The following is a 14987-nucleotide window of genomic DNA, read 5'->3' on the forward strand; positions in this document are numbered from 1 at the left end:
TTGGGGGGCAATTTCCCCGTGCGACAGGGGAGGGTTAAATACCGAGGCCTTGTTAATTTTCCACCTCCCGCGACTACAGGGAAAATTTCAAATGCACCAAGGGTAACTAGACCGCCATCTAGTGAGGCTAAGAGAAATTATTTTATCGAATAAAATCGTGAGAAACGTGGTCTGCAAACCTAGGCTTAAAAAATGATAAAATTGGCGAATAAGTAGGTAAGTCCATAATGAAAAGGTATAATAAAGCTAAGCCCTAAATAAATTTGAAGAAATTTAAAAACTTACTAATAGCTCGTACCGATAGTACTTCGAGCTAACAAAAAACGCGAAACTCGGACCAAATAGATCTTCGAGTGAATAATTAAATTAAATGAAATAAAATAGCCAGAAAATCCAACGGTAGACCGGTTTCGTCCTATTTGGGACTCGTCAGTTCCGTGCGGGAAATCTGGCTTGCGACTATAACACCGAATAGAGAAACTAAGCCTAGCCGTGTTTTGTTTTTGATAGAGGTCAGTGGAACTGTGGAAGGCGGTAGCTGGAGCAGCTGTCGAAAATGGATGAAGACCTTGTGGGGCCCTTGGCCCAAGCTAATTTTGGTGCCCCCTTTCATTGACAAATGGATGGAAAATACAATTTCAATGTAGACTTTGCGTATATTTTCGGGCCTTAAACAATGGTATCAGAAAATGTGGTCGCATTTACTAAAATTAATCAATCGGGAATATTTTTTTTGAAAGTATATGATTGAATTTTTGTACTTTTAATTTTTTCGAAACCTCTTGGTGCCTCTTGTAGGCTTGGTGCCCTAGGCGGCCTATTGGGTAATCCGGCCCTGTGTGCAGACTATCTAATGCACTGGTAGAAGACCGAACTCTTAACGACTTTGCTGCCCGGTTATGTCGGGAAAATATACTTTTGTATCCTTCCAAGCCATATAGCTTAAGGAGACAGAATCCTTCGATAATTAAAAGTTCCTTAGATACTAGAGCTGTATTTGAAAGCAAATTACATTAACCAATACATATTAGGTGTATTGTTGCGTATATCGGGAAAGGGGGACCAGGGCCGGGATAATGGCAATCCCAAACATTTTAATGCGGAGGTTTAGTGAGTTTTGACGGTTCCACCAAACTATTAATGAATTACGAAAGATATTTGAAAATAAGTAATATTTGCAATTGGTTTCATCGATCTATCTGTTATAGTTTTCTAGCACAATTAAAAAGAGTGCAAAAATTTCACTTGTCGAAGACTTTTTGAACAGAGTGCCAAAATGATATCATTGACTAACTGTCAGTTATGTTTTCAATGGAAGGTCTTTGGAACTTTAATTCTTTAATTTTAAAAATATCTCAGATGGGATTAAATTTTAACCGTTTTAAAGAATTCACAACGTAGAAAAAAACACATAACATACGGTGTTTTAGACATATTTTCTATTTAATTGCAAATTTGCGCAAACATGATGTTGGTTTTGGTGTGAGCCAATATTTCGATACATTGAATTTTGTTTTCTTTTCCAGTGCGTTTTGTTCGGCCTATACCCCTAAGACACATATGCTAACGGTTAAACCCTTAGACGTATAGATTTATGAAATATATACATCCGTATTATGTATGTCTTGTACAACGAATAAATGTAACGCCAATCAAGGTAACCAACTGGGTCGAGTATGAATATTTTGGACGTTATTTGGATGGCTGAGTAGGTATTTATGTTTAAATATTTATTAGTAATAATATTAGCTTTAAGTAGACAAGCACACTTTGGTGGGAAGGTGGATTTTGGTAGGAAAATGGGTGCTTGTAGGTAGGATCGCGTTTAATAGTCGGCCAAATTAGCAATCGGTGAAATGAGTAGTCGGCCAAATGAGCAGTCGGTCAAATGAGTAGTCCTTCTCTATGTCTTTAGTGTTAAGTTGACTTATAGAACGGGCAATGTATTCTAAGTATGGGCGCCTGACGGTGCCGCGCACTCACTTCGCGCGCCCCCCCCCCCAGCCCCGTTCTTTATAACCAAGCTGGGCCTTCTAAAACGCGACCTAGAGGACAGTACCTAGCCAAACGCACCTAGTATCGTCCAAAGGCCAAATGAGCAGTCGGCCAAATTAGCAATCGGTGAAATGAGCAGTCGGTGAAATGAGTAGTCGGCCAAATGAGTAGTCGGCCAAACGAGCAGTCGGCAAATTGAGTAGTCGCCAAAATGAGTAGTCGGCCAAACGAGCAGTCGGTCAAATGCACTGTCCATTTGGCCGCCTTCTCAGTCGGTCAAATGTTCAGTCGGCCAAATGAGCAGTCAATTTCGCCGACTGTCCATTTGTCCGATTTCTCAGTCGGACAAATGTGCAGTCGGCCAAATGGACAGTCGGCGTAACGTGAATTTTGTGGTCGGCCAAATGAGAAGTCGGCCAAACGAATCTCTCCCAGGCTAATGCCCAAGGCATCACGCATGTCATTGAGAGACCCTTAATGATTTTAATTCGACCCCGATCTTTAGACATTTAGTACGTGCCTCTTTAAAACTGAAACCAATTTATCATGAGAAGCCTGCTAACTAGTTACTACTTAGAGTACCCTTGTTAAGCTCAGTAATTGTGGGTTTGGATAATATTTTATCAATTTAGGCTTTATCCCCAATTATGCAAGTGCATTACACATAAACGGTATTTATGACTCGAAAGACCCTGATGAAGGCACGTTTATTTAAAATAATTGCTGTTGCTGATCGGTGGGCCATCTTTATTAATGAGGTTTTTTTGTAATTACACATATTTTCCCAAGTTTTAATACACCAATTGCGTATTTTTTCTTGGCAAAAGTATGCCATTTTAAAATTTTAAAAAATTACGATTAAAACGACATCTACATTTAGCAAAGAAAACTAATTAAATTAATATTTATGTTTATTATATATTCTTTTAAATACACTCATATATATCCGTGCTTTTAAAACATTACAATGTATTATCTTAATTTTTTATTATTTTACATATAAAAATAAAGATTTATATATAAAGATAGCTTGATAACTCAAAACCAAACTAAAAGTCGACGGTGAAACAATCTAAACCGTTTTTGCGATACGCGTATTAAACCGATGGATTAATATATTAACGCTTTTTAAACATAATCCCTAAACTAAAATCACGTGCCATGGCTGTAGCCGCCGCCAGCAAATCTTACATAACTCCGGTCTTCATTTTCTCGCAGTTTTCCTAGACTTTAAGGTCACTATCGGTAGCGTCCATCACAAAGTGCTTTTATATAAACTCCAAAGTTACGCGCCCTGGGCGGATTGACTTCCTCCTTCCCTCTACTCTAGCGGTGTTAAAGAGTGCATGTGGACGGGCTATTACCTCGGCATCGACACGACACTGGCTCTCTCTGGCGGATCCCTGGCCTCTTCGCGATGCGAAGCTCAGTCCTGAATCTCGAGCTATTACGCGCGGTAATCTTACGTGACGGGATGACACCCTGCTAGCAAGGCTCGGTTGCGGCAGACTTATTACCAGGGCTTTGTTTCATCGTTTTCGGTCGAGCCCCACCGACTTCTGTATTCGGTGTGGCACGCGTGAGGATGTCTCCCATATAATTTTTGACTGTCCTTCCAATGCAGTTGCTCGGAACCTACTTAGATTTACATTACATCAGAAGGGTCTTCCCGTAACATTGGTTGGCGTACTAACGGGGATCCACGCTGGGTCCCACGGTGTGATTGAGGCCACTGGTGACATTCTGCGAAAGGCCATTATTCCATAACTCTAACCCGGTGTGAGAACCTATGTCGATTGACTTTTATGTTGTACAGTTTTTTTTGGGTTTTTGTTTTTTTAGTGACATTACTTGTATATTTCGGAACTTTATCTTTTGTTTAACACGTAAAATTTGGCGCGCATGGTGTGAAGGCTTTCATCTATATACACCAAATTCCTTTCTACATTATTCCGACCCCCCCCCCCCCCTACGAACGATGTCTGTTCAATGGCGGACTGTTTATGAAGTGGCCCCCTTAAACATAGCGTTAAAGTTGTTAAGGCTGGGGCCCTATATCCCCTGGCAACCAATAATATTAGACACAGTCCGCTACTGTGTCTATTGTCTTGTTAGATACTTTCGGCATTGTTTTTAGGGCACCACGCATTTGTTATAAAGTGTGGTCATGGGTGTTTCTTTGACTTAAAATTAATCTTTGGTTGTTAATGCTTAGTGGGTTAGTTATGTTAAATTTTTTCGAAACCTCTTGATGCCCCTTGTAGATTTGGTGCCCTAGGCCCAGGCATAGTTGGCCTATTGGGTATTCCGGCCCTGACTGTATTTACACAAACCATACGGTCAAAAATTAAAAAAACAATGAGTGTTTCGCTTCAAAAGCCCGTTTTTAGAGTTTTTATTATCAGGTAATCGGTGTAAATTCCATAAAGGTTCTATATAGCAAAACCATGTATTCGGTGTAAATTTCATAAAGGTTCTATATAGCAAAACCATGTATTCGGTGTAAATTCAATAAAGGTTCTATATAGCAAAACCATGTATTCGGTGTCAATTCAATAGCAATTCTATTTAGCACCACCAAGTAATCTATGCTTATTAATACCACGGTTTCTACGATACCAATTAGTACTTGGAAATCATTTTTATGGTCTAATTAGCATATAAACTTTTTGTACATGGTTTTAGTTTGTACAAGTGTGGTTTTCAATATAGTATTTAAAGCGACACTGGTTTCTTTGGCATCAGTATATCCAGTTATTCATTCTCAATTTGGGTGCGCTTTAGTGGTGCAATTATTTTTCGGTGTAGAATTAAATAGTTTTGTCGGAATCGCTGAACTAACAGATTAGCTAGTCGTAACGGCGTTCTCATAGCTGTTCTGGACTTCTTCAACAATGAAAATGTGAATCCCAGATACCGAGGACAAGGCCATCACAACGTCGACGTGGACGATATTGTCTAAGCCTACTTTGTGTCATACTCTCAAGCACACATAAGCGAGATATAGAACTCCGATATGACATTTGTAAATGGCTTCACCGTTAACTCTTTTGAGAAAAACACTTATGTAAACTTATATTTTTTACAACATTTCTTATCTCTTTTTTATCTATTGGTTGTAAATAAAATACTAAAATACGTTTTTCCAATTGTATAAATACCATTGATTGCTATTGAATAAATTCGCTTGATTTGTTTTACTTGTCGAACTCAGCTCGATTCATTTAGCTAGGCCACGGCCAACTTTGATCACGCGCTGTTCGCGCTACTACGGCCAACACATTCGTCGAAATTCCGCGAGCAAGGATTTTCCCCCTATAAACTGTACTATAATGTGTAGGAGTTCAGCGCCACGCTCGGTGGTTATATTGTCCCCAATGTAAAAACTATACTAAAAATAATAATCCGCTAGGGGCGCTGACGTCATACACATCTTTTGCTCATAGGTTAACACAGGAACGTCAACGAATGAGATGGCCGCTGTAGCGCGAGAGATGCGCGAGAAATCAAAGTTGGCCGTGGCTAGGCTAACAACCACCAGTAGTTTTGATTTAACAAACTCTACGTCTTAAACGAGTGTTCCTATTCTAGAAATGACCCTTTAGTCGCCAGGTACGATTTCCTACTCAAAGAGCCTTGTTTGCTTAGGGATATGATTATTGATCCTTTTCTCTGTAACAACGTATGAACGCCCAGAACTGCTGGCATCTATTGTTGGAAGACATGCAATTTACTATGGTTCCAACACATCCAGCTCATGTTGTTTCAGATTATATTGTTATGGGAAAATCACGGATTGTAAAGGCAAAACAAAAATCTATAAAATTGAGTTAAATTAATGAATTACAATCCGTGATTTTGCCATGCTATTTTACGTAGAGAAAGTTTAAATTTGAGTTGTGAAAAACAATTTTGGTTGCCATGACAAAACGAATGGCCTTTAGGTGCTTTCAAGGTACATGAAGGTCTACTCAACCCCCGAGTTTGAAAGAAAATCGGGGAGAAACAAATCGGGATGTCTCCTTGTGAGTCCGACAGTGGCGGCCTAAGGGGGGCGGGGGGCGGTCCGCCCCGGGTACCAGGGCAGCAGGGGGTGCCATCGGAGAAGCTCGAGGGCGGGGGGGGGGTGGGGTGCAAATCAGAACGATTAAGCTTGAAGAAGACGGACCCGTGAAAACTTCTGCACGGTCACAAAACACTGCCGCCACCCCGGGGACCCAACCTTCTTAAGCCGCCACTGGAGTCCGACCTGATCTTTGACTTCGGTCAAGTAAGGGCCCGGGTGAACTGAATTTAGTTAAGCGTAACTGAGTGGGTCCTTTTGCCTGTTAGAAGCATTGTGGTTCTTTGTTTTTAGCATTTTTTATTAACTTACAAATATTGCGATAATAACAATCAGTTACTGTTTATACATAAAAATGCCACTTTTAGATACGTAATTTAGGTTGCAAAAGGGACTCAAAAGTTATAGTATATATTTTATCTCATAAGATAACAAGTTGGCAAGCCAAAATATACCTCTCCTCGGAAGAATGGTCCCTAGTGGTATTAATTTCTCGACACGACCCCCAAAGATATCTCCGCAATTCAGAGTTATTTACGAAAAACGTATTCTCGGTTCAAACCCTGCCCGGTATAAAATTTTAATTTTAATTTAAATAATTGAGACGAAACAATCGAGTTTAATTTATTCAGAATATTATAAATTAAGTAGTTACAACAGCGAGTTAGACTTACTAAAACAAAGCACAATTGAATTTAACCCTTTTTACAGTACATGTTTATCAGTTGAATATAATACTAAGCAAATTTTAATGAAAGAAATATCTACAGATGGTATTTGTATTTTTCTCGCTTACGAAATACTTGCCGCATCTTTAACGCTCATTTTATTTCAACGCTCGTAGACTTCCAGTTGACGATGTGACACATACCGCATGAAAAAGACCAATGCCGTCCAATTTCCAATATCATATAATGACTCGCACACCCAGGAAATCATTGACTGCGTTAGAAATCGTAGATATCCAAATATCCACACCAAATATATCAACAAAGCACAGAGAGCCACTTGACTAACCGCCAGCTCTTAAAGCAATTAACGTTAAATTATCTCCTTTGAATTAACACAACTATATATAGGTCGTTAAAAATACCCGTAAATAAATAAAAAAAACTAACAAAGTGGACCACCCACAGGGTCTACCCTTTAACCCTCTTATCTCGGCTGACTGCGCTAAAACAAGATTTAACCTTTAAAAAAACCAGATTAGGCCTTCATAAATTCATTAATAAAAAAAGACTTTATTTTATTATGCTTACGATGCGTGTCTTAATTTCAGTGAACCTAAGGAGCTATCGGTGGTTCTGTGGTAGAGCGCTCGACTGCCAAGCCGAATGGTCTGGGTTCGAAACCTGGGTGGCGCATTTGTTTTTAATCAATAGAGAAACGCTAAATTAGAATTTCTTCGATGCAATAATTTCAATTTCAATTCTATTTCAATTAAACCAAAATTTCGTACTCTATTAAATACGCTTCCGATAAGGCTGAAGGTCTAATTTTCAATAAGGCGTAACAAATGTCGGTGGTTCTGTGGTAGAACGTCCGCCTGTCAAGCAGGAGGTCTCGGGTTCAAATCCCGCCCGATGCGATGGCAAATTGATACTAAGACGAATACCGTGTACAACTGGTGGAAACCCTGCCATTGGACGTTGAGAGGTAGCATTACACTCAGCACTCGGTCCGTCCCAAAGTCATTAAGAAGAAGTTGGAGAGAAAACGCCCATATAAACACAACAGCCTCAACATGTACAACCATCAGAACACAAATACAACAAATTCAACACTCACAACCTACGTATAAACACTACAAAAACGTAATACACCAAACCGTCACGACGGTGAGCGAAAAAACACCATCCAAACCAAAACGCAAATGAATCCGCTAACGCTCACCGTCACACGGTGGTTTTGCCAACCCTTCGAGAAACTGCGTACGCAGTGATTACACTTTGCACCGAAAATGCGAACGCGTTCGCAGGCCTGACAGACCCACAGACCCACAGACAGACACGGTGGTTGTATAACCCCTCCTAGGGGACTTTGTCCCCTCGGAGAGGTAAAAATATTTTCGATTTCTAAGGTCCGTCGTCTTGAAAGGTAACCTAAACAAGTTGGCAAGCCAAAATATACCTCTTCTCGGAAGAATTGTCCCTAGTGGTATTATTTGCTCGAGATGACCCTTAAAGATATATCTCCGAAATTCAGAGTTATTTACTAAAAACCTAATCCGTAACCCTCAGCACTCGGTCCGTCCCAAAAGTCAATAAGAAGAAGTTGGAGAGAAAACACTCATACGTACTAAACACAACCAACTCAACATCCATAACCACCATAACACAAACTCAATATTCCCACACTACACAATCATTACAATAACCAAATTTCCAATAACTCTGAGTTACAACCGTCGCGTTAACAAAAAAAAACAACCAAACGTAACCCAACCCAACCGAAAATTTATCCGTCACGCGGTGGTTTTGCCAACCTTTAAACTGAAAACACGGTTTTTCGACTTTGCCCCGGTAACGCGTTCGCAGCACACAGACAGACAGACACGGTGATTGTAATACACCTCCTAGGGGACCTCGGAGAGGTAAAAACTGAACAACACAAAAACCTTAACTCGAAAATATTAAAAAATTGGAGCTCTAGGTTCTAGATTTGTATAAATGTGTTTGAATATTTAAATTTTTAGATGTTTAAATTAATTATTGGAAATTTTCATAACTTTTTCAAACACGAAAAATGATCTTCATCTAATCCACATCACCGATTAAAAATTCCTAATTTTGTTTTGACTAAAGGTGATGTGGATTATCTCTTACACAGTTAAAATTAGATAAAGAAGAAAATTATTTTTTCGAGGATTTTTGATCAATTGTAGAATGCTCGTAAAGAAGCTTTTAAAAAAATTAATAATTTTTCGGATGAAGGCAAATTAAAATAATTCATCTCAGTTGTGGACAACGGATTATGAGCTTAAAGGTGTGGAGCCAAGAATATTCAATAGATAAGTAAAAAAGAGTCGAAGAACATCTCAACCAGAAGTAGGCCTTCAAAAGTCGCGAAAGGAAACGTACAAAACTGATGAAACGAACTAACGGGAGTGGTTTCTAGTATAAACGATCGAAAGTGCGTGTTTTGGAATAAAACTCAATATGTTCAAAAATGACCATTTTACCGTAAAACTTCTTGTAGACAGTGTTTTAAGTTACTAATGATTATAAATTTTACCCCGTGTACTAAAGTCAGTTACGGCTATCGAAATCCAGCAAAGAAACCCCTGTTTTGCTGAATGGAAGCTATAGGAAGCGCGGTTTCATTACCTTTGTGTTACCTCGCGCCAGGTACATTTCTTGATCTCAATAGCAAAATATTATTTGAATATGACTTTTATTAATTTTAGCCAAAAATGGTCTCTCAATACAATTAACAAAAATTTATACAAATTCTGAGAACTAATAACGACGAATACTCTGACTTAGAAATACTGAAATTACTGTAAGGGGGAAAACGTCTATAGTTAAGTGAAAATCAATATTTTCAAAGTTAAGCCACCAAACAATATTTCCATTTTATTCTGCTGGGTATCCGTTTAAGTAAGATTTAAAAATGTGTTCGTATTTAATAATTATTTAGTAGAAAACCTATTTAATACAGCTTTTTTGTGTCCAAAATTAATGTACGCTTTATATTTAATACCGCAGTTACGCACTAGTTCGTACGAAATTACTCTAATCTGTTTTTATATATTAAGCTGAATATGTCGAGTGTAGCTAATGATTTCCCGTTTCTAACGTACCATGTTTTAAATCAGGGTAGGGGCCATAGATATTAGTAAAGCGTCCAAACAATAGACTGAAAAAAAACAATTATCTACCGATAAGACCAAACCCAACTAGAATTAAGTAACTTGACAGCCTATTTCAAAGATCAATTGTTGATTAGGTGAATTAGCAGATATATAAAGTGAAAATTGAAATGCTCATTTTCGGTAGTACTTAAAAATTCTTGACGGGCCTACAAATTGATATACTGCATGTAAAAGCGGAATAAGAAAAACAAAATGTTAAAATTTGTTCAAGATGTAATTAAGTTTCTGGTCTGATTGAACTTTTTCGAGAGTGAGTGGGATTGGGATCAGTGCTCAAACATTAATTCTTCCTTAATAGAAGTCTACTTTGCCTGGAGGCTACTTGTTCAACAATAGAAATACGGTGCCATAATTATGCGGCACTTTGATGGAAATATTTTTCATAGGAATGAAACGCTTACTGCGTTCAAATAAACCCAAAATATAATTAGAAATGAGCAATTCAACGAATGTTCCGCTTCAAAAAGTTGGTTTGATCAGTTTTCTCCCGGAACTATTAGATTTGGTTTATAATGTAAAATTACAATAGAGTCATCTAGTTGAGAAACATAACGGTCTGGATCTTAAACACTTGTCAGAATGAACGTCACTTCACCCTATGAACTCGAAGTGAGCCAATTCTTTAAGATATATGCTAAAAACCCGATCAGGTGAACCATGTTAAGACTAACTGCTAGTATCAGCGTATCACACGTTTTTAAAGAAAGGGCTTAAAATATCTAGAAAAACGGGTACTTGAACAATTATTTACCAATTACCGATTTAGGCAGAACCTTTTATATTTGGTGTTAGAAGCATTAGGGGCTCAGAGTCCATCCCATATGGGCTCTATCCAGCTCCGTAACGGGATCGTTTCTGATGACTTAACGGTTCTATCTTAGGTGTTCGGTGTGAAACCTTTAAGTGTTCAGCTAATAACAACCAGGAGCTCCGATTAAATCCTCAAACGATTGAATCTAGAACTACCAGGTTTTCGGAGTTAATATTTAAATAGTTCAGTCAACGACCATCACGGGTTTAGTGTCAACTCCTTGGAGGTTCTGTCTATCAAAGATTAAATAGGGAAGTTTGTAGATGTATTGGGTGTTTGTCTGTTTATTGTTCTTAGTGTGAAAGTTTATTGGTTAGGTACAAAGGCAAGTAGACAGATAGAGAGGTTTTGCTGTATGATGATTCGTAAGTTAGTTGGTATTATCAGAGTCATCAACCTTGGTTGAAAGATTGTCAAACCAACTTTAACCCAGACAACCCTCTGATATCGTTATGATTGATTAGGTATTAGAATATTAAATGGGAACATTAATAGGAGAAGGATTCGTCGTAGACGGTGAAGGAGTTTCTGAAAATGCTCAAAATTGTTAGCGTGACTATTTGGCTCGAAACACGGTCTTGTAATTTAAGTTATGTATAATTGGCAAGACCACGAATAGGTTTTTCGGCGTGTATTCAAATGGAGTTGTAAAAGGCTGCCGCCTGACGATGAAGGTCATAGTAGTGTTTTACGTACTCGCCCTGCCAGACATCCTCTCCTAAAGACCATAGCGTTCATTCCACCAAATCTGCTTTTTTGAATTCTCTAAACTAGGTTGGGGACATGGACAATTGTTTCAGGAGGAAAACATTTCAACATAAAAACCCAGTATGATGTGGTCATCAAAATGGAAACAAATTACGACTACAAACATTAAAAATCTTGTAAACTGTAATTCTAATGGGCGGTGCCATGATTCGATAAATTTGCTTTATAGTCCGTATTCTTTGCTTTGATACCTTCGAGCTCTCAATTGAGAAACTCGCAGACGAAAGATTTCCTGGGACTGCTTGTTTTACATTCCGTTCTACGTTAAACCCGAGTTTTCTTTGTAAGCCTCAATGGTTCTATATACACTCTTTTTAGCGCCTTTATTTTATCCCTCTTACTTGCCTCCCGCACGTCGGCCATTGCCTCTGCCATCAGTGCAGCGGGGAGTCTAGCATTAACTCTTTGGGTATTCATAATGGAGGATGGGTCTGACAGGGGGAAAACCAAACATGGACGCGCCCAGGAAAATACCGTGAAAAAGAGTGTATAGAACCGAGTCTTTTACTCGAGAACTGCAGACTTCTTTCTCAGATTGTAGTACGCAAACAGTGTTAAAGGCCTAGGTTTTCTTCTGTCTGCCCCCCTTTAAATTAGGCCAACATGTTCAGCGGTTGGCCTACCACCAGGGTATTTGTAATCCACTAACAAGGAGACGGCCCGAGGTGATAATCACCGATTTTGTTCAAACTCGGGTATAGTGTACACCTCCATGTAACTTGATTATCACCTCGGGTCGTCTCCTTGTAAGTTAATTTAAAGGGGGACAGGCAGAAAAAAACCTAGGCCTTTAAGCATTTAATTACTTTATCTTTATAGATACCATACTGGCATAGAGAAGAAATTGTGTCTGATTCTATCAAAGCGTTTGAACAACCAAAAATTATGCGTTACATTTTCCGAAATTTACTGAACATAAGGTAATTTATAAATTGCTGAATATTCCATTTATGAATTTCAATTAGGTGCTTTTAAGTAACATTAAACAACGCCGAAAAGGTAAAAAACGCCAACAACCTTTGGCGAAACTAAATAATATTTATTTATTTAAAACCGATACGCGGTACTTCGGCTTATAGACCTTCAAGGCGAAGTTAGAATTTAAGATTTAAGTGTTTTTGGATTTTTTAATGTTTATTGCTGGGTAATTTTTAAGGCTCCCAGAGACCACGACTAGTGCGCCTATTAATATACATATATATAAATATACATATACATATACGTATATATATATATATATATATATATATATATATATATATATATATATATATACATATGTATATCCCTTATGAAAATGGTGGATCAAAATTTGAACCAAATTTCATCAAAAATTGGACAGATCAAACGCGGATCCAATTACAGACTTCCCTGTATTAAATTTTGGATCCAACTGTTATCTATTTAGGATCCAAGGGTCTTGATCCAATGAGATTCGGATCCATTCGGGATCTAAAGAGATTTGGATCCGTTCGGGATCCAATGACAATAGTCGGCATCCAATGAGATTTTGATCCAGTCGGGATCTAATGAAATTTGTATCCAATCTTTATCCAAAGAGATTTGGATCCAGTTGAGATCCATAGCGATTTGGATACCGACTGGGACCAGCATTAGAGGTACGGAATCTAGGCGGTAAGCAATACTTCTCAAAAAAGGTAAGTTTAGTGACATGAATTATATTTAATAACATTAACAGCAGATACTACACCTTCCACTTAGCCGTGAGAAAAACTCACATCACAATTATACATAGCTAAGGGACCGAGAACGACTATCAACTTCTTGGAAAAATTATTTACATACATAACAAATCATGCCAAGAAACGATAAGATACTATATTGAAAAGCTAATTTTAAGGTCAAAAACCTAGGAAACCTACGATATATGACAAAGGTCGTCTACTTTGGCGTTAAATAAAGAAAGTGTTCAAAAAACGGCACGTGCTCCAAATGCTCGAAACGCGGAAAACAAAAATAATTGAGGTAAATATCATATAACATACAAATTAACAAAAACAACGAATTTTATCCCCACCCAAATCCCCTGATTTTAACCCTGGTTCCGCTTACATGGTAGATTAAATAAAACAAACAAATGTAATTAGCCATAACCGAGGGACGTCACTGCAACTTTGGGAATGCTAATTATTAGCCTTTTTACCTCTCCGAGGGTACTTTGTACCCTGAAGGGGTTATACAATCCCCGTGTCTGGGTGTGGGTGTGGGTGTGGGTGTGGGTGTCTGTGTGTCTGGCCTGCGAACCCGTACGCATTTGTGTAGCAAAGTTGTTGAAGTAATTGCTCAACGGCAAACAGCAAAGCTCCCGAAAGGATGACGACGAGGATAAAATTACGAGAACTGGTTTATTTACATATATATATACAGATTTACAAGATAACGTTAAAGTTAGAACTGTACTACCGAAATGAGCGAAGCTAATGAGACGAGTTACAATAATAAGGCAGTTATTATATACGCATTAATAAAAAACATGATTATCGGGTTATTTAGTAAAAAAGGCGTTTCCCGATAATCTATCAGGGTAAATGCATTGCGGGTCGAGAGTCCTCATCGCATTATCTCCAACAAAAGTGTAATCACTGCGTACGCAGCTTCTCGGAATTTAAAGGTTGGCAAAACCACCGTGTGACGGTGAGCGTTAACTGATAAATTTGCGGTTGCGTCGGGTTTGGTTTTGTGATTTTCGCAAACGCTCACCGTCACGACGGTTTCAACTCAGATATAAAGTAAATTTCGTTATTGTAAGGTTTATGTGTAGTGTGGGAATGTTGAGTTTGTGCTATTGCGGTTATGGGTGTTGAATGTGTGGACGTTTTCAATGTATGTCTTAGCTCCTACTCCATCTAATTGACTTTTGGTACAAACCGAGTGCTGAGTGCTACGCAACATCTCAACTTCCAATGGCAGTGTTTCCACCAATTGTTTACGGTAATCATCTTAGTTTCAATTTGCGATAGCATCGGGCGGGATTAGAACCCGAGCCCTCCTGCATGACAGGCGAGTGTTCTACGACAGAACCACCGATACATTTTTCGGTTCAAAGAAAATTATAAACTCAGCTTAAGCGGAAACGTTTATTACAAATTAACAGAGTATTAAATTTCGGTTTTTAAAATAGAACAAAATTTCGTGTTCCATTTAAATTATTGCATCGAAGATATTCTAATGTAACGTCTTCTCTGTTGATTAAAAAGAATGCGCCGCCCAGGTTTCGAACCTGAGCCCTTCTATATGACAGGCGAATGTTCTGCCACAGAACCACCAATACCGTTTCTTTGAAAATTATAAACTCAGCTTAGCGGAAGAGTGGGGTGGCGGAGTGGTTAGCACTTTCGCCTCGCAGCAAGAGGAGCCGGGTTCGATCCCAACTTGTGGCACTGGGTGAAAACTCGGAACAACTCCTTCTGCGTTGAGTTTGCAAGTTCTCTCCGCACTTGTTTAAGGGGTTTTCC

This window comes from Leiobunum rupestre, chromosome 1, assembly GCF_980474605.1.
Source record: "Leiobunum rupestre chromosome 1, qqLeiRupe1.1.hap1, whole genome shotgun sequence".
Classification (NCBI taxonomy): Eukaryota; Metazoa; Arthropoda; class Arachnida; order Opiliones; family Sclerosomatidae; genus Leiobunum; species Leiobunum rupestre.